Source organism: Solea senegalensis, unplaced genomic scaffold (genome assembly GCF_019176455.1).
Source record: "Solea senegalensis isolate Sse05_10M unplaced genomic scaffold, IFAPA_SoseM_1 scf7180000015924, whole genome shotgun sequence".
Lineage (NCBI taxonomy): Eukaryota > Metazoa > Chordata > Actinopteri > Pleuronectiformes > Soleidae > Solea > Solea senegalensis.
In genome coordinates this window covers 1-20,356 of record NW_025321510.1, presented here as the reverse complement: position 1 = coordinate 20,356, position 20,356 = coordinate 1, and positions in this window count along the sequence as shown.

Here is a 20,356-nt window from a genome sequence, read left to right as displayed (position 1 = left end):
AATTTATGGGAAAATTAGCTTGATTTATAATAATGACAATACACGTTGTTACTGAGGAGTTAATGGTTGTGAGTCTTCTTTCTAAATGATTTACAGACAGCTGGTGTCGTCCAACAGGAGCCTGGTGACGTCTGTGAACTTCCTGTTGCCAAAAAACGTAAACAATTTTTTAATCTGCAGTGTAAAATTCAAGAGTGTAAAACAGTGGTGGAGTTTGTCTTCACTGTAAAATACTTACAGAGGAATTTGACGCATTGTTGCAAAGGTTTTTGAAGCAGACTTGACGTGAGTAGAAATAAAAGTATAAGAGGTTAAGAGCTTAGATGAGGAACCGTGTGCGTGTGGATGACGGTAGAATGACACAGTGACAGAATAACTGTATCCTGGTGTTGCCCTGGAAACGACGCAGCATCCAAATAACCAGTGTTTTACTGAAGTTACAGCAGAAATGTATGAACCTCTAAGGAGTTACTTCAGTATTTCCCATCATCAGTCTTCCTGTATGTTTCACTTATTACTGTAAAAAATAAATTCAAACGATAGGTGGGTCAGACGAGGGGTTTTTGTCTGTGACTTAAATGACTGTAAAAATTAAGCTTGTGACACTTTATGAGCCGCTCATGCTCCCACACCGAACTCCATAGAGAAAATCAGCGATTTTACATCACAGCAAATGGGAGTAGATGATCCACTGCTGCGTCCATCACTAAGTTCAAATGTGTTATTTTGTGACTTCTGTGTTTGAAATTGTTTGTTTGGATTTACCTTAATGACACAGTCCTACCACACGAGGCAGCAGTAGACCAGCAGCTGCTCCGTCCTCCGCAAGCTAAAAACGATGATTTTCTCCATGGACTTTGGTGTGCGAGAGAGAGCAGGCTACAAACTTCACTTTCCAGGTGGAAAATGCTGTTTGTTTGTATTTTTTGTTAGATTTAAAGCCATAAGCAGCATTTGAAGCAGCTCCAGACTCTGATCTATAGATTATATACATTATACGAGGATTCAAAATTGGCACCTTCCCCTCTCCTCTGTTGATACGGATCAACAGAGTGACATTCTCTGCTGCTGCTGAAGGTTTCTTTAATGTCAGTCATTCTGCACACATGTTTGTACCAAAACACAAATAGACAAGACAACAAGAGGCTGTGTGAAGATGTCACACACACACACACACACACACACACCCACAGACACTGCTGGCATTTCAACAATGACCTTTCTACTGGTCTGAGACACACAGTACTTTTGAACGTATATAGCTTTAAATCGAATGTCTCTCGCTGCCACACACACACATCTGTGTCGTCCCTCAGCTGTGTTTTTAAGTGGGCCATGTTGCAGCTGCTGGTTTAAAATAAGGACAGTCTCAGTTATTTTGAAATATTTTTCGGGCTGAACTTAAATAGGGTGACGCTTTACTGCTGACACAGACTTTTTGTTTGGCTGAGAAGTGTACGGCATTCACCTAAAAAATTTTTTTAAAAGGCTCTGTTTTTAGAAGATTTTTTCCTGGATCTGTTTTTTTAAAAAAAAACTCCTAAAAACAGATCCTGAAAAAAAAATACACAAAAAAAAATATCGTTAAAACAGACCCGAAAAAAAATCTGAGGAAAACAGACCACGAAAAATGAATCTTTAAAACAAAAATTGAGTAAAAAAATTTTTTTTTCATAATAGCAGACCATGAAAAAAAACTTGCATAAAAACACCATGGGGAGAAAAAATGTTATAAAAATAGACCCTGAAAAAAAAAAATCTTGTAAAAACAGACCACAAAAAAAAAACTTGTAAAAACAGACCATGGGAATAAAAAATTCTTAAAAACAGACCCTGGGTAAAAAAAATTCTTGTAAAAACAGACCACGAAAATAAAAAATCTCGTAAAAACAGACCCCGGGTAAAAAAAAATCTTGTAAAAACAGATCCTGAAAAAAATCTCGTAAAGACTACAAAAATAAAAAATCTTGTAAAAACAGATCCTGAAGAAAATCTCGTAAAGCCTACAAAAATAAAAAATCTTGTAAAAACAGACCACGAAAATAAAAAATCTCGTAAAAACAGAGCCCTATTAAAATTGATTTTAGGTGAATGCGATACACCAATTGGAAGCTGTCAATCACAGCTTAGCCCATCCCCAAATCACCCCCTGTCTTGTAATTCACAAAATGAACACCATGTTCTATTGAAGAACACCTGAAACTCCTTTAGGGAAATGTTCACCGAAGTCATAAACCACGTACAAAGTTGGGTCATTTTCACATATAAACCTGTGGGGTCGCCCCCTGATGGCTATTTAAGGGAATTCTGAAACATGTCTGCAATAGCCTCACTTGAGTCTCTGGTTGTTGCTCAGTCCATGAGTTCTCAAATAAAAATGAACCCGTGAATCAAGTTAATCAGATTTTCAAGTGAACGCTGATATGAAACCAATCAGCCGAGTTCACGACTCAAGACGGAGTCAATTCATAATCAATAGGTGTTTGAGTGGAGGGCTGGTGCTGGACGATCAGGGGAGCGTGAAATTACACACACACACACACACAGATACAAACAAACCCTCCCCATCACTTAAACTGCTCTGAAAATAGGATTCACATACTATAAATAATATTAAATATCAATATGAGTACATTTTTGTGATGAATTTAAATTTGCATGAAAAATATGTGGCACCAATGGCACCTAAATGTCTTACAATTGTATCTTGTCGTATTATATTGTTTCTTTTGTTATCGTATATTTTCTTATCTTATTGTATCTTTTTATTATCTTATCTTATTGTATATTTTCTTATTGTATCTTTTTATTATCTTATCGTATCTTTTCTTATCGTATTGTACCTTTTGTTATAGTATTGTATCTTTTCTTATCGTACCGTAGCTTAGCTTGGCTTAGCATATTATATCTTTTGATATCTTACCGTATCGTATCTTATCTTAGCTTAGCGTATCGTATCTTAGCGTATCGTATCGTATCGTATCGTATCGTATCGTATCGTATCAGCTGCAGTGTGGAACTTCATCAATAAATGTGGCCAAATCTTACACACTGTACCTTTAAGTGTCTAAAATGTGTTGTTTCCTTTGCATAGAATAGGTTTGCTGTGTTTGATGCCATGAGGGAGCACAGGGGGCGCTCACAGCAAAGTCAGCTCCTTCTATATGTCAGTACATCATATACAACTAGACTTCTTTTTTTTGTAAAACGTTAAATATCCCCTTGAAACCGGTCTGTCTTAAGAAAGTGGACTAAAATGTTCACGTGGTCTCAGTGTATGAGTGTGTGCACGGTGTGAACACTTGAATCCTGTGTTTACAGAGTGAACACAGTGAGGACGTCAGCTGACGATGAGCTCACACACCGAGTGTAAACGTCCAAGGTCACGCTGAAAAATCCACTTTCCACATTTCATAATTCATCATCACGACCTCAAGATTGAACCGGCTCTGTGTGTGTGTGTGTGTGTGTGTGTGTGTGTGTAAATGGAGTCGGCTGCAGTGCTTTGTCATGTCCACTGTATCGATGGAGGACAGCAGACGAACAGTACATCACTCATCGTTACGGCAAACAGCTGTGTGTGTGTGTGCGTGTGCGCGTGTGTGTGTGTGCTACAAGGCCATACTGACCACAGTCAGACAGAGTCAGACCACGAATGTTCAATCTCCAGACGTCTGTGCTGTCGTCGTCGTCTCCTTGTTCACTTTCAGGGTCACCGGTTGATTTTTTTTTCCTCTGTAAACTTTTGGTGCAGAGCGAGTGAGTGAGTGAGTGAGTGGTTTACACATAATCCAGCTTCCTGTTGGGAGAAAAATGCCTGTTAATCTATGAAGTAGAGTAGGAAAGTGGTGAATGAGTGTGAGTGATTTGTTAACTTAAGCCTTTAACAACAGGAACCGTGGAGTTTGTGTCACTTTGTTAAACCGCTCATTTCCCCACACCAAAGTCCATAGAGAAAATCATCGATTTAAGCTGGCAGGGACACAGGAGCTGCTGGTCTACTGCTGAAGTTTTACTCATTAAATCATTCAGTCTTAAATCTGAACAAAGCATTTTAAACACCAAACTCACAAAATAACACATACAAACTTCCTGATGGAGGCAGCAGTGGATCAACAACTCCTGTGTGCTGTGACGTTAAATCACAGATTTGCTCTAAGGGATTTGGTTTGAGAGCGTGAGACGTTTACAAAAAGGAACAACCTTTACTTTCCAGTCAAATCACAGTGTCTAACATTACATTACATTACATTATTACATTACATTTTGTTAAAGGTCCAATGTGTAAAATATGGGTCAGTACCAGAATATTCCATGTATGACGTCTGTGCTGTTATCGTCGGCGTCTCCTTGTTCACTTTCAGGGTCAACAGTGGATTTTTCTCTGTAAACCTTTGGTGCAGAGAGAGTGAGTGGTTTACAAAGAGACACATAATCCAGCTTCCTGTTAGGAAAACAGGTCGTTAATCTATGACGTAAAAAGCAGTAAATGGTGGGTGATATGTGAAGTTAAGGCTCACAGATTTGGGGGGATTATTTTAAATCGCTTGTTAAATCCAGTTTTTATGGACACAAAGGACTCTCAAAAAAAACAGGAAATACACAAAAAACTATCAGAAACAAACCCTGATAAACTAAAATTATATTATATTATATTATATTAAATTATATTATATTATATTATATTATATTATATTATATTATATTATATTATATTAAATTATATTATATTATATTATATTATATTATATTATATTATATTATATTATGTTATATTATATTATATTAGACTACATTATATTATATTATATTATATTATATTATATCATATCATATCATATCATATTATATTATGTTATATTATATTATATTATATTATATTATATTATATTATATTATATTATATTATATTATATTATATTGTATTATATTATATTATATTATATTATATTATGATCTAGTCCATTATTATTATTACCATTATTAATGTCGAGTTTGTGAATATGTTTTGTGACCCGAGTCACATGACCCGTCTGTGTTCATGTTTGTGATGTTTTATAATCTTTGTACAAAATTATTCGATGAATAACGTGATAAAAAAAACGTGAGCGTTTGCAGCGACTTTGAAATAAGTTGTTCTCGAGATCTAACAGAAAACAAATATACCTCCAGCTGTGTGTGTCAGTGGCGTGTCGTCATAAAAATAATCAAATATTGTTGTAAAAAAAACCTCATATTTTACTGATAAAATAAAAGTAAAGTCTGAGGATAACGTGACCGTGTGTCCTGAGCCTGGAGTCCAGCAGCTGCACGCGTCCACACGTTCAAACTAAAGGTCAATTTCTTTCTATTTCAGAGCAGAGAAAAGATAAATGGGAGAATTAGGTGAGAGGAGATGGAAAATATAAAGCCCCCCTCTTTCTCCTCCTCCTCCTCCTCCCTCCATCACTCCATCTTCCAGCTCCTTCCTAACCCTGTTTTATCACTCCTCCATTCCAACTCTTTCCACTTTTCCCATCTTTTCTCCCCCCATTTTCATCTCTCACTCCTTTCCTAATCCCTCCATCCCTCTCTTCCCCATCCTCTCTGCCTGTATCAGTCATCTCATTTTTCTTTTTTCCCTCCTCCTCCTCCTCCTCCTCCTCCTCCTCACACATGATCCACAATACCTGGACAAGAGCGAGGGGAGCAGCTGTTGCCAAGCAACCCAGCTGGCCAACGAGGTGTGGAGGAGTGAAAGAGGAGGAGATGATGAGGCACGACGAGGAAGGAGTGAAGGGAAGGAAAGGGAGGAGGTAACAGGAGAGGGGAGGGGAGGTGGTCACTGCCCGCTGATTGCAGGAGTCGCTCCGGACAATCAATTTCAGTGGGTGCGTGACCAGAGGTGTCCGGCATCAATCACACACACACACACACACACACACACACACACACACACACACATTACAGAAAAATTTGGGGACAAAACACAAAGAGGTGAAATAATCAGAACGATGGAGGAGGAGGAGGAGCAGAGTTTGGAGAAGATGAGGCCTCGGGTCAGAGAGTTATCGATCACAACAAACTAATTCAGTCCACGTCTAATCAAATATGGCCTTAATTATAATATGCATTCATTATCAGCACAAACTAACTCCAAATCACTTTAAAAAATAAGTAGAATCAAGAAAGTTGACCAAGCAGCTGCATCTGATTTATCTGAATCATTATTATTATTAGCAGTAGTAAGAATTGATTCTCTGTGACGTCTTCATAAAATAATAAAGGTTTAAAAAAAGAAGAATAGTTTAAATGGACAAGTATACAAACATGGGCTTAAGATTTAAAGGGATAGTTTAGACGTGGGGTTGAAGGACGTTAAACACAAAACGAGAGTTTGCTGAACGATAATAAAATAAAATGGTTGAAAATCTATAAATATTTACTTGAATTGGTAACAGTCAAATAAATTAAGCTACACAACTTGGTTACTTTCCTTTGTTAGCTGTCATAAGTGAAGTTTTAGCTAATTAACCACAAGTCTGACCTGATAAAATCGAGTTTAGTCAGTTTAAGTATACGACATCTTACGATGATGAGTGGTGTTTATACTTGATGTTAAACACACTTTCTCACCAGGACACTGAAGTTTGTAAACCACTCACTCTCCTGCACCAAACCCCAGAGAGAAAATCACTGTTTTTAGCTCCCAGAGACTCAGGAGCTGCTTTGTTTGGTAAGTTTAAGTCACGCAGGTGAATCTAAATGAAGGATTTCAATCACTGAAGTAAGTCCTGTGTGCTGTGATGTAGAAGCGTAGATTTTCTCTCTGGGGTTTGGTGCAGGAGAGTGAGTTGTTCATTAAGAGAGGGAAACGTCTTGTTGGTGAAGTGTGTCTGACAATGGGATAAAGCAATGAACCGAGTGGGAAGACGGTGAAGACGGAAGTGAATGTAGAATTCACCTGTGAAACAGATTTTACACTCAAATGTATATAAAAGAATAACTTTCCCTTTAATGTTGTCATTATAGAGGGAAGTAAAAAGTGCTTTTGTGTTGATTTAATCTCCTTTCACGTCATCTTTTATTTCATTCTACATGGTGCAGGTTAAAAACAAAGAACGGCCCAAACATCCAGAGTTTCAGATAAAACTCCTCCCTCCCTCCCTCCCTCCCTCCCTCCCTCTCGTTCCGTCTGTCTCTGTGTTCTTCATTAAATCGCCGGCTCCCAGACATCAGAACAGTGGCCTGGTTTACTGGTTTACTGATCAGTCTGAGTCTAAACAGTATTGATCAGCTGCCATTGATCCGATCTGTTAGGATGATTTTACCCCACGAGATGAACACTGTAAAATATGACAAGACGCACAAATCACGTTACTGCAGCCACACAAATGCACTCAGAGCACAACTGTGACACACCACCCTCTCTGTAGGGGGCGCCACATCAGATGATCCACATAATAGATTGAGGGACCAGAATGTGGCACCCGCTGAGGCTGGGGTCAATTTAGTGTCCAATCAGCAATGGGGACTGGGTGCCTTGCTCAGGGGAACTTGATAATCCTTGACCGGACAGGGATTTGAAACCGGCAAACCCTTCTGTTTACAAGCCGTGTACAACAGTCCATCATTTCACACTGGGAGAATCTCACAAAACGGGTCAACTTTTCTGACTTCAAATTTCAAATATTTCTATTTAAGTGATTTGCGCAAACAACAAAAAATGTTAGCATCTTTGACAGACACACAAAAAAACAAACGTACATATCCTCGCGTTTATTTACATCTCATCGCGTGGAGAAATTTATACCGCATTTCTAACTATGGTGGCCTTCTCTGCCCTTTCCTGCTTATTCTTTAATCGGATTAAGCATCATGATTAAAGTGGGCGGAGCCGTTTGTTCTGCTTCATTCAGACTCGTCGCTAACCGTCAAACATATTTGTTCTGCGCATGTGTGTGAATGTGCAGCTTCTTCCTCTTAAGTTAAGATAAGTTAAGATATTTAACAATATAGTCTTATGGCAGTTGTGATTGCCACGCAATATATAATATAATTTTATTTAAAGGGGACATATTATGCAAAATCAACTTTTTAACCATTTCAATACTTATATTTGGGACTCTGGAGGCCCTACCAGTCGCCAAAGTGTGGAAAAAGAATACTCAGTCATGTTTTCGTGGTTCCGCTTAGTGTAAGTATAGGCGATAAAACACTCGATGTTGAATTCCCTGCGCTTATGACGTCAGCATGCGCATTTCACCGCAAATGTTACCGCCCCACCAGTACGTTTACTTCGCAAGCTCCACCTTAGCTCCACCTTGTCCCTGCGAGAGTGCAGGTGAGGGAGGAAGAGCGGTATTATGTCAACGCGGAGGGACAAGTGTGCTGTTGGTGGCTGCACAGGGGAGCACAGTGTTTTACAGAGGATTTTATATATGAAGCTAATGTGCCGGACAAAGTCAGCAAATGTGTGTTCGTGTGTTCGCATCACTTCACATCAGACTGCATTTAGTCAGGGGACGTATTTCACCGACGTACAAACACACAAATTGTTAAGAAAAGATCACATAGAGCTCATAACTGACCATTCTGACACGTCCTAATTAAACATATTTGTTCAGTACGTCCTCCATGACCGGAGCACAGACTCAGTCTGATACAGTCACATAAAGCAGCAGTTTATGCAGCTCGGCTATCAGCGGTGACACAGAGAGTGCAGCACCGCTGATCGCCACCGCTGATCGCCAGCTCGCCGGAGCACCAGAGCTGGTCAGCGGTGGTGAGGTCTCCGGAGCACAGTCTCCGGTCTGATACAGCAACATACAATTTATTCAGCGCGCCGCTGGCAATCAGTGGTGGCGATCAGCAGTTCTGTCCCTAAGTGTTTTTAACTGATTTACAGTTCGGCAGTGTTCGGCTCGATCCTTATGTAGGACGTCTCTTCCTGTGACAGCACTCTCGCTGCCATGTTGATATTGTCAGAGAACTAGTGGAGGGAGGGGGAGACGAATAGAGCTGTAAAGCGCTGTAAAGAGGACAAATCAGAAACCCCCTGGAAGAAGTGGGTGTGTGTTTGCCTGTGTCTCATTTGCATATAAAGGGACCATTCACGAAAACCGAGCGTTCTGAAAGGGGCGGGTTTAGCAGGGTTATTGAACTACTATGATTCTTCATCCTTATGGTATTTTGACCAAAGCATGTCACTGACATGTTCATTAGGACACCAGGGAACTATTTTAATGGGGGAAATAGGGTATAATATGTCACCTTTAAAATCCCCAAAATAAACAGGAAATAGTCAAGTACATGTAAAAGATTTGTTCTAAGGCTATAAAGTGATTATACACTCATAAAAACATACTTATAGTCAGTATATTAATTTACTGGAGCTTTAAGAGCAGTTTCCTGTGTGTGTGTGTGTGTGTGTGTGTGTGTGTGTGTTTGTGCGTGTGTCATTTCTTACAGTGTGTCCCATCAGTGGAAATAAAGAGGGACAGCGTCAGAAAATGAAATCTGCGATGTTTGAGGATATGATGAGATGATGGAAATGAAAATAGATGTGATGACGACACAGAGAGAGAGTGTGATTTACTGACAGCCAGAGAAACAGAAACCGGATTAAATAATCCAGAAATACATATTTGTTTTGTTCTTTTAGGTTTTTTTGCATTTCCATCAGGTGAAACACTGAAGAGACATGAATACTTCCGTCACACTTTAAATCTGGTGACCAGAGGGGGCGCTGTGGCCTCAGACTCAGTCACTTTTCATACATCAACCATTAGCCATTGTTCACAAATACACTGATAAGTCAGCGTGTGTGTGTGTGTGTGTGTGTGTGTGTGTGTGTGTGTGTGTGTGTGTGTGGTGAATGATTACAGTACAGTCTGAGGTGTGTGAGCTAATATTTGTGCAGATATTGACGATCATTATTTTTTACACGTCGTTTCCTCTGAAGATGATTAACGCGTCGGTTTCTCAATCACGGCGCCGACGTCCATTCCCAGGAGGACGTTTGAGACAAATGAAACTTGTCTCTCCGAAGAATATAAACGTATTTGTCCAATGTCTCAGATCTACCTGTTCAATAGAAAAATCAACTCAAGCAAACATTCAAAAATATTAGTGATGTCATTGTAACCAGTCAGAGTTACGTGTTTATCATATAGAGAAGATTAGCTTAGTAGTTAGCATACCTAGCAATTATGCTAATATTAAAGACAGAGTATCAAACTTATGGAGTTTAATGGAAACTGTAAAAACACTGAACTCAGGTGTGAGACGTCGTTCTCAGTTACAAGTTACGAATTTTTAACATCACATCATGTTATGTTGAGTTTTGTTAAACTGTTACACAATGTTATGCTATGTTTCACAGTGTTACAGCGTTGCGTTACGCTGTGTTATGTTGTGTTACGTTGTGTTGTATTGCATTGCGTTACCTTATGTTTTATGTTGTTAAATCACATTTTCATATCGTCATGTTGTTATTTTGGGTGACTGCACGTTGTATCCGAGTGCTAAATATGACCAAATGACACAAAATAAACGCGACTTATATTTTACTTTTAATTATTCAAGTATGCAAATTGCCTACGTGTCATAATACATAAATAAACAGCACTTCTATACGACATTATGTGACACCGTTTTTCTTCGTACAAGTGGACGATGACACTTCACTGATTATCATTCCTCCTCCTGATATGTAGTAATATGTAGAGATGATTGATTATTGATTTGTGCTGCAGGGATGTTTGACGAGCAGCAGCAGCTGGAACTCACTCAGCCTGTAATCTCACTTGTTCAGTAATTAACGGCTGAGTTATGACACAGTGAACGAGGCTCAGGCTCAACACGTCGCTTTATTTCACTTTTAGTTTTTAAATATTATTATTATTATTGTTGTTCTACTACTCTAAACTAAACTAAAATGAAATGGTAGAATTAGAGATTGTTTTTGTCCCTGTAGGATTTCAGTGATAACAATAGTTCAGGGTTTTGTTTTTTTATGTTTTAACTTTTTAATTTACTTTATTTTGGCGAGTGACACAACTCTCTTCCTCTCTTCTGGAAAAGTTCATATTTGGATAAGTGAATATTTAGAGTGAACTTCGGACAAATGTAAACGTAAAGTCCATCAGTGTAAAAGTTTCTATCACCAAGGTTAAGATTAGTGGTTCTCAAACACTGGGTTGTGACTCTTAGATGGGTCGTGGGAGATTTTTTGGGGGTTCTTAAAAACAAATTTACAGAATTGTTCATAAACTTTTAGTTAAGATTTGTGTTTATATGTTTAAAAAATGTGGTTTTAATTCATTTACTGTATAATAGCAACAAAGAGACTTGGGAAACAACTGTTTATTCAATGTATTATTGAAAATGATTTTGGGGGAGGGGCTAGGGTTGGTTGTTGTTTTTTAAAAATGTGACAGAGCCGTAAAAGACAAACTCACACCAGCTGCCCATGATCATCATTATTAATTTATATCTGATCCTGTCTGCAAAAACTCCAGAGACCAACACGCACACGCACACACACACCTACCTACACACACACGCACACACACCTACACACACACACACACACACACACACAGATGCTGCTTTTCAGATATACTCTCTTTGTGTCTTGCTGAACAAATCAGAGTTGATTGCTGAGAGACGATCTAATCAAAGTGATTAGGACAACACGCGCACACACACACACACACACGCACACACACACCAAAGTCCATTGACAAAATCAGCATTTTTAGCTCACATGGACACAGGAGCTGCTGGTCCACTGCTGCCTCGTGTGGTCACTTTGTGTCACTGATGTAAATCATAACGAAGGATTTCAAACACTGAAGTCACAAAATAACACATTCTCTCACTCCCTGATGGAGGCAGCAGTGGATCAACATCCATGTGCTGTGATGTTAAATTGTTGATTTTCTCTATGAGGTTTGGTGTGGGAGAGTGAGAACAGTTAAAAGTGAGATAAAACACCAAATACATCACTGTAGAGATAAAATGATGTAGATTTTATTTGGCGAGTCTCTTGTTAAACTGGCTTAAGTCCAAACTAGTCCAGTTTTATTTAAATAGCACATTTTAATCAGCAGAGATTCATCCACTGGATTTACTGCGTATATCTGTTATCATCTGACATAATCATGACACACTTCATCCTGATCTGATAAGCTGTCACTGAGATAATACGTCTTAAATGTTACATTTAAACTGTCGCCAAGCAGATCTGTAATCTGGATCTAATCCTGATCCTGATCCTGGTCCATTATACAAGAGAAAGTTATTGTTAAATGTTTGTGACGTCATCATCAGAGGGTAAATTCTTAATAAAATTAGAAGCTTAACAATCTCGTGTGATCACTTACCCATGACAGAAAACATCAGGATGGATCCGTCACAAACTGTCAAATCAGGAAGTTGCTAAAAGAAGAAAAAATAAAGTTCACAATCAGAATCACCGTTATTGTCATTAAACCAAGTACGAGGACATTTCTTGTGACGTTCTCCTTGTCTTAAAAAAAATCTCAGTTTAAAGTAAATACAAATAAAGTGAACAAAAAGAAGAATAAAAAAGAATGTAGTGCAAATAAAGAAAAGATAAATAAAAAAATATATTTCTAGATTACTAGAAAAAACACAATCAAAAAGTCAAAACTAAATAAAAACTAAAACTAATGAAAAATCCAAAACTATTAACTAACTAACCAACTACTAAAAAAGTCCCAAACTGTGCTTTTTTTTTTTTTAGAGTTTGTGAAGGCCTGATAATGTGTTGGTCAATGTATTTAAATTTATTTTATTTTGGCGGGTGGAAAGAAACACAACCTTCTTCCTGTTTTCTGGGAAAATTCAATATTAAACATTTAGAGTGAACGTATTCTTACATATTTGTCTGAAGAGGCAGAAACTTTGGACTCTTTTTACCGTGACATCATTTTTAACAGTTGTCAAACACTGGTTTGGGACCCTCAGATGGGTCATGGAAGATATCGATTATATACAAGTAAAATTGTCACATTTTACTTGATTATAATCGATAGTTTGTTGTCTTGAAAGAGAAAAGGTTATACATTTAACTTGACACATTTAATCCAATCTAAGTGCTTAGTATCTTACTTTAAAAGTGTGCAAATAAAGTCAGGATTAGCACAAAGAACGATCATTCTGAATTAAAAAGTTAAAAAAATAGTTTTAAGACAAGTTTAGTTTGAATAAAAACAGATAAAGTGGTGAAACTGGGAGCGACATCTTCCAAAACAGTCCTGAACTGTTCCTTTAAATGCTTTTTTTTCAGATGTCTGAGAGTTTGTGAACATGATAATGTGTTGGTCAACATGTGTGTGTGTGTGTGTGTGTGCGTCCTCTAACTAAATGGACGCGTCTAATCACCTCAGAGGGAGGAACCTCTTCCCCCTTCCGCCGCCTCTTAACTTTAACGGATATTAACGGCCCCCAGCGCTCGCCGGTTTCCTACTGAGAAATGAAATACATCACTAATGGTTTATCACAAACACGGCTAATGCTTTACGCAGACCTCTTACCATTAATAAATGATGGCATGTGCAGAGGGGAGGGGCTGCTGTGAGAGGGAGGGAGGGAGGGGAGAAAAGCTGGATCACTTTCAGATATTAAACAGAAAGAAAAAAAATAAAGGAGCGCTTGATTTGTCTCGTTTTGTGGCGTCGTTGGTGATTAAATCACTTTCCACTGACAAATTAATCTGGGCGGGAAAATAAATGACCACTCAGCACATTTACGTATAGGTTCAAAAATAATAATAACAACAACAAAAATAATAATAACAACAACAATAATAATAACAACAACAACAATAATAATAATAATAATAATAACAATAATAATAATAATGATAACAATAATAATAATAACAACAATAACAATAATAATAAACATAACATAACCGTTGTGCTGCTGCTGGTGCTGCTGGTGCTTAACTCCACACACACACACACACACACACACACACACTCAGCTGACGACCTTGTGGTCGCGTCGTTGTTTTACGACGTCTGTCGTCCTCAGGAAAACTCAGTGATTAGTCTTTTTGGCCCCGAGACAACAAACACATTTATGACACACACATTTATAAAAAACTCTGTAGGAGCTGTAAAAAAAACTCATGACATGCTGCCACCACTAGGGGTGTCGTTCCAACTCGTAAATACGTGGTTATTGACATAAAATATTGATATTTTAATTCAATAAATCTTAGTCGAGTAACTTGAGTTACTGCCAATTTTATTCTCCAGTGTCACTACAGCTCTACTCCCGTAGGAGGCGCTTTAGCATAAAGGAATGAGGGTGACTTAGAAGCAGTAAAATGTTGAATGTTGCAGTTCGACGATATTGTGATGTATCATTTATGATTTTTTTCTAGGTAATTTATCGCGTATCGCAGAGTGAGACAATGTATTATATCACAAATTATAAATATAAAATGTATATATAAATAAAATGTTTAAATATGGTGTGAAACAAAAAAATTGATATTTTTACGACTTTTATTTTTTTAAGGTAATAAAGAAACTGCAGATGACATGAAGAATTTCATGTCATCATGAAGAACAATCCTACGAAGACTTTTGAAATCCTGCAATCTGACTCACAAGCATCACTACTTCATGACACCTGGTGGTGGCACTCATCCCAGAAATGAGGTTAACGTGAAGTGAATTCAACTTTTTACATTATTCAGATATCTGTCACATATCGCGATGTATCGTCAGACATCGATTAGTGCAGAATCGTGATATTATCGTTATTGTTGGCCACTTATCTAATAGCACGGGTTACCCTGCTATTCCTCAAGCAGCCACGAGGGGCGGCGATGAATTAACATGCCTTACATATTGATGCTATTTGCGTTGCACGCCGTGAGTAACGTGCATTTATCGCATTTATTTATCCGTGTCTAGTTGTGTAAATTTCTGCTTAGCTGTGGATGAGCCAGTCAAACACTTCGTCAAACACTTCGTCAAACACTTCGTCAAACACTTCGTCAAACACGTCGTCAAACACTTCGTCAAACACTTCGTCGAACATGTCGTCGAACATGTCGTCAAACACGTCGTCAAACATGTCGTCAAACACTTCGTCAAACGCGTTGTCAAAAGGGACAACAAAGAAAATATTAACCGTGGAAACGTGTTTGTGTTCCATTTACTCCGGAAGTGACAGACAACTGGGAGTTTTAAGTCGGGAAAAACACATGTATCTTGGGCTAGCCGACAACAACACACTACGTGGAATTTTTTCAATCGCAAACTAGTAGCTACATGTCGGCGGATTAAGAAAAAGAACAGTACGACTAATTTAACGTGAAACAAATATGACAGATGTGAAATCAACAGTAAAAGTGTTTTTATTGTCTTTGAATCGTACGATATGAGTTTCCGAGTTCCAGTTGAAGGAACACCTTCTTATCTCGGAAATTATAACCTTTGACAACAACCGGAATGCATCACATGTGAGGCGGTACAAGGACACGTCTGTCCAGAAGAGGGCGCACTCCTGATGTGAAATCACTGCAACTGTAATAGAAAGTAAGCTAAAGTTCGGTTTCATGGTAAACTGACACAAAACCTTGTTCAGCTCTGTGTGGAACACGTAACGTCTCAGCTTTTATTCTTGTGGACCCTGATTTTCTCACACACACAGAGGGTTGACCCCTCGTGTCCAGAATCCCCCCTGCTCCCCCGCACGCTCATTAACCCGCCTCAGAGGCTGCCATTCATCTCCCGGCTCAAATCGCTTGCGCAGTAATAACATCCTCACCCCGTCGCCTCCTTTAACTTTTTCAATTAAAAGAGGAGGAGCTCTATTAACCTCGCGCCTCCTCCTGCAATTTTTTCCCGGCGTGCGCTTGTTTTGGAGAGGACCGCGGGGACGGAGCGCCGCGCCGTATTTCACGCCGCAGGTCTGCGCGGTGACAGCGAGCGGCAGGAGTGGCGCTGAGTTATGGAGCCGTGATGGCGAGGGCAAAATCATAGGTTTGTGTCCGTCCTGCTGCAAATGTGTGGCGATAAAAGGAGGACGGAGACATGAGGGGACACTGGTCCTGTCTACACGTCCTTTTAAAGCAGATATATGCAGGTTCTTTGTGCCTGGATTTATGTTGATTTTATGGCTGTAGAATTGTCAAAAAATGACAATGAGTGAGTTCTTTCTGCCCCTTTCTCCCAAGATATCTGTCACTTTCCATATCTAACAATTATTCAGCTGTTTAAGATTCACGGTGCTGAGAAGCTGACGGTGAATCTCGTCTGTGATTGGTTGCTCGTTCCGTGGGAAGTCCTGAGGTTCTACCGCAATGACAAGTTCTCTGCTTTCCTGTATCCATCGATCCGTCTTCTACCGCTTTATCCTCCACATGAGGGTCTCCACAGTGGGTTGCTGTGTCAGTCTCAGACTCACAGATTGCCAGTCCATAGTTTTTATAATATTCTAGACGTCACAAATGGTTTTAAGAGTTATGGTAATGAGAAGCACGCATGTGAAATCCTGTTAGCGATGACAGGATGCTAACAGAAGCATAAACTTGAGGTAAATGTAGATTTCATGGGGTGAGTCTTTTGTTAAGTGGCTAAAATCTTGTTTTCACTTCCTGTTTTACGTGTGTTCTTGACACAGGTGGCGCTCACAGCACACAGCCGGCATTTCAAAAAAACCTGAACTATCCCTTTAACATGCTCTGGGTGTCCCGACTTTGAGTCAAAACATCACAAGCTAATGTTGCTCTGCTAACTCAAATGATTTGTCTTAATGTGGGCTGTCTCCACTGCCCCCTACTGTCTGTTAGTGGAAAAACAGCCTCAGGAGTTGTCAGAGTTGTCAGAGTCTTCAGAATCTTCAGAGTCTTCAGAATCTTCAGAGTCTTCAGAGTCTTCAGAGTCTTCAGAGTCTTCAGTCTTCAGTCTTCAGAATCTTCACAGTCTTCAGAGTCTTCAGAGTCTCATCTCAGCCAGAGTCTTCAGAATCTTCAGAGTCTTCAGAGTCTTCAGAGTCTTCAGAATCTTCAGAGTCTTCAGAATCTTCATCTTCAGAGTCTTCAGAGTCTTCAGAGTCTTCGTCTTCAGAATCTTCACAGTCTTCAGAGTCTTCAGTCTTCAGGGTCTTCAGAATCTTCCTTTAGAGTCTTCAGTCTTCAGAATCTTCAGAATCTTCCAGAGTCTTCAGAGTCTTCAGAATCTTCAGAATCTTCAGAATCTTCACAGTCTTCAGGTCTTCAGAGTCTTCAGAGTCTTCAGAATCTTCAGAGTCTTCAGAGTCTTCAGAGTCTTCAGAGTCTTCAGTCTTCAGGAGTCTTCAGAGTCTTCAGGTCTAGTCTTCAGAATCTTCAGTCTTCAGAGTCTTCAGTCTTCAGTCTTCCAAGTCTTCAGAGTCTTCAGTCTTCAGAGTCTTCAGAGATCTTCAGAATCTTCAAGAGTCTTCAGAGTCTTCAGAATCTTCAGAATCTTCAGAATCTTCAGAATCTTCACAGTCTTCAGGGTCTTCAGAGTCTTCGTCTTCAGAATCTTCACAGTCTTCAGAGTCTTCCAGAATCTTCAGAATCTTCAGAATCTTCAGAGTCTTCAGAGTCTTCAGAGTCTTCACGTCTTCAGAATCTTCCACAGTCTTCAGAGTCTTCAGAGTCTCATCTCCAGAGTCTTCAGTCTTCAGAGTCTTCGTCTTCAGAGTCTTCAGAATCTTCAGAACTTCAATCTTCAGAATCTTCAGAATCTTCAGAGTCTTCAGAATCTTCAGAATCTTCAGAGTCTTCAGAGTCTTCAGAATCTTCAGAGTCTTCAGAGTCAGGAGGTCTCATAAAGTCCATCGAGAAACACAGCTACTGTTTTAACCGGTGACCGGCTGTAAGATCGAGGCAGTGATAGTGTTATTTTAGACGTTCATCGGGAAAGAGAAGGTGAAAAAGAAGCAGATGAAACCGTTATAGGAGGAAGAGAAGAAGAGGAAACGACTGTCTGACCGAGCGAGAGGTCACACACAAGTAAACATCGGACCGGATTTTTCCGAATGCGGAGAATTGAAAAAAGGCAGAAACATGAAAAATGAAAAACAAAGACAAAAACTGGTAGCTCCCCCTACCAAAACTGTAGGTGGAGCTCTGCAGAGAAAGAGGCGGGAAAAATGGAGCAGACTTACAAACTGTGAAAGTATCCCAGACATCAGTGTCATCACAGACATCAGTGTCATCACAGACTGTGAGGTTTAAGTCACTGAACAGAAAAACCATATAAAAGACATGAAGTAAAGAAACACAGTCGGTCAGAAACACCAACACACGATCCTCTGTCGTCTTCTTCTGCTGCCGATCACATGACTTACATCACGATGAAAGGTTGTTTATTATTATGGAATTATTGATCGTCATTAACCACAAATATACTCTGTGTTGCTTACACCAGCTTTATCCTGTGGCTTCATTTTCTCAGCGCTCCACAGGAACAAAGGTCTCACCCATGATGCATCTGAACGTTTCGAGATCTATATTCACACTCACAGAAGTCAGGTTCTGCCTCATTGGGACCAGGTTTTGGTCTCCGTGAGGACTTACTGGTCCTGACAAGGTCAGTGTTTATGACAGAAAAGAGGTCCCAACACACACACACACACACACACACAGTTTGCTGTACTGCCACACAATTAGGCCTTGGATCCATAGTAACTCTGCCTCTGTTGAGCTCAACATGTTGTCTATTGATTGGCCTGTGAGTAGAGAACAGACCAGAGGCCATGTTAAAGTAGGTGTGTGTGTGTGTGTGTGTGTGTGTGAGAGCGAGCGAGTGACAAAAATGAAGTGAGCAGAGAAAATAGAAGAAAATATATATATGTACATATATACATATATATATGTATGTATATATATATATATATATATATATATATATATATATATATATATATATATATATATATATATATATATATATATATATATATATATATATATATATATATATATATATATATATTTACAGTCATCATATTCACAACTGGAAACTACTACAACGTCACGTCAAAGTCCATAAAGAAAATCAGCGATATTACCTCGCAGGCTTATAATCCCACTTCATCAGTTACTTCAAAACACTTATTCTGTGAACTCTGCAGATGGAATCATTCTCTCAGATTTACCTCGGAGGCACAAATTGACCGAGCAAGGCAGCAGTGAACCAGCAGCTCCTGTGTCTGCACGTGCTTAAATGACCACTTTTCTCTATGGAGTTTGGTTAGCAGGCTACACATTCAGTTATAAACATGTTTTTAAGATATTGTAAAGGGGTTAGGGTTGACCCCGCCCCCTTTTCTGACCGGGATAAAAATGTAAACTATCCCTTTAACAGGTGAGCAGCATGTCAAAGGTCTTAGACTGCAGATGTTAAAATGGAGACGTGACGGAGGAGAAAAACAAACAAAAACCTGGAATAATAGTGTGTGCGTGTGCGCGTGTGTGTGTGTGTGCTTTGGTATTAGCGTGTGTGTGTGGCGTGTGCGTGTGAGTGTGTAGATGGATTGAAAACAACAATGAATCAATAAGCACTGTGGCCTCCAGCCAGTGGCTCTAACCTCTGCTCCTGTGTGTGTGTGTGTGTGTGTGTGTCTCACTCTCTCTCTCTCTCTCTCATCAATGCTTCCATTCAGTGGGCCTGAGGGGCCCCCCCTGCTCTTCCCGAGTGATCACATTTATTTATAGAGCGTTCCTCTGCAGGGTGTTTTCTGCTGCGTGTGTTTGTTGTTGTTGTTGTTGTTGTTGTTGTGTGCAGTCGCGGACAGACGTGCGCGTCCGTCTGTCCACAGGTTCACGGTCAGATGAACGACGACCTCACACAAACTCTAAATCCACCATCACTGTGTTTTCTTTTAAAGACATGGACTCAGTCTCTGAGGAACAACGGAAACGTCCCACTTGTTTCAGAAAAATAACAACCTTCGAGTACTAAACAAGCTTTTCTATGGATTAGAATAGAAATGTTAAATGCACAGATTAATGTAATTAATTATGAATCCAAAACAAAGTACTGAATAATAGAGATACAAAACAAAATCCATTTCAAATGACTGAAATAAAGCAAATGTTTAAACAGCAGGAGTTTACACTTTATTCAAACAAAAATGAACTCTCCCTCTCTTACACACACACACACACACACACACACACACACAGTTTCACCCCGAGTGGCTCAGGATATTACCTCTCAACTGGAGCTTGATTAATTAGTCCTTAATTGGTTGTCATGTCACTGACCAATTGTGTGACAGAACCCCCGGGGGCTGGGTGAGACAGAGGACACCAGAGAGGGAGAGAGGGAGAGAGAGAGAGAGAGAGAGAGAG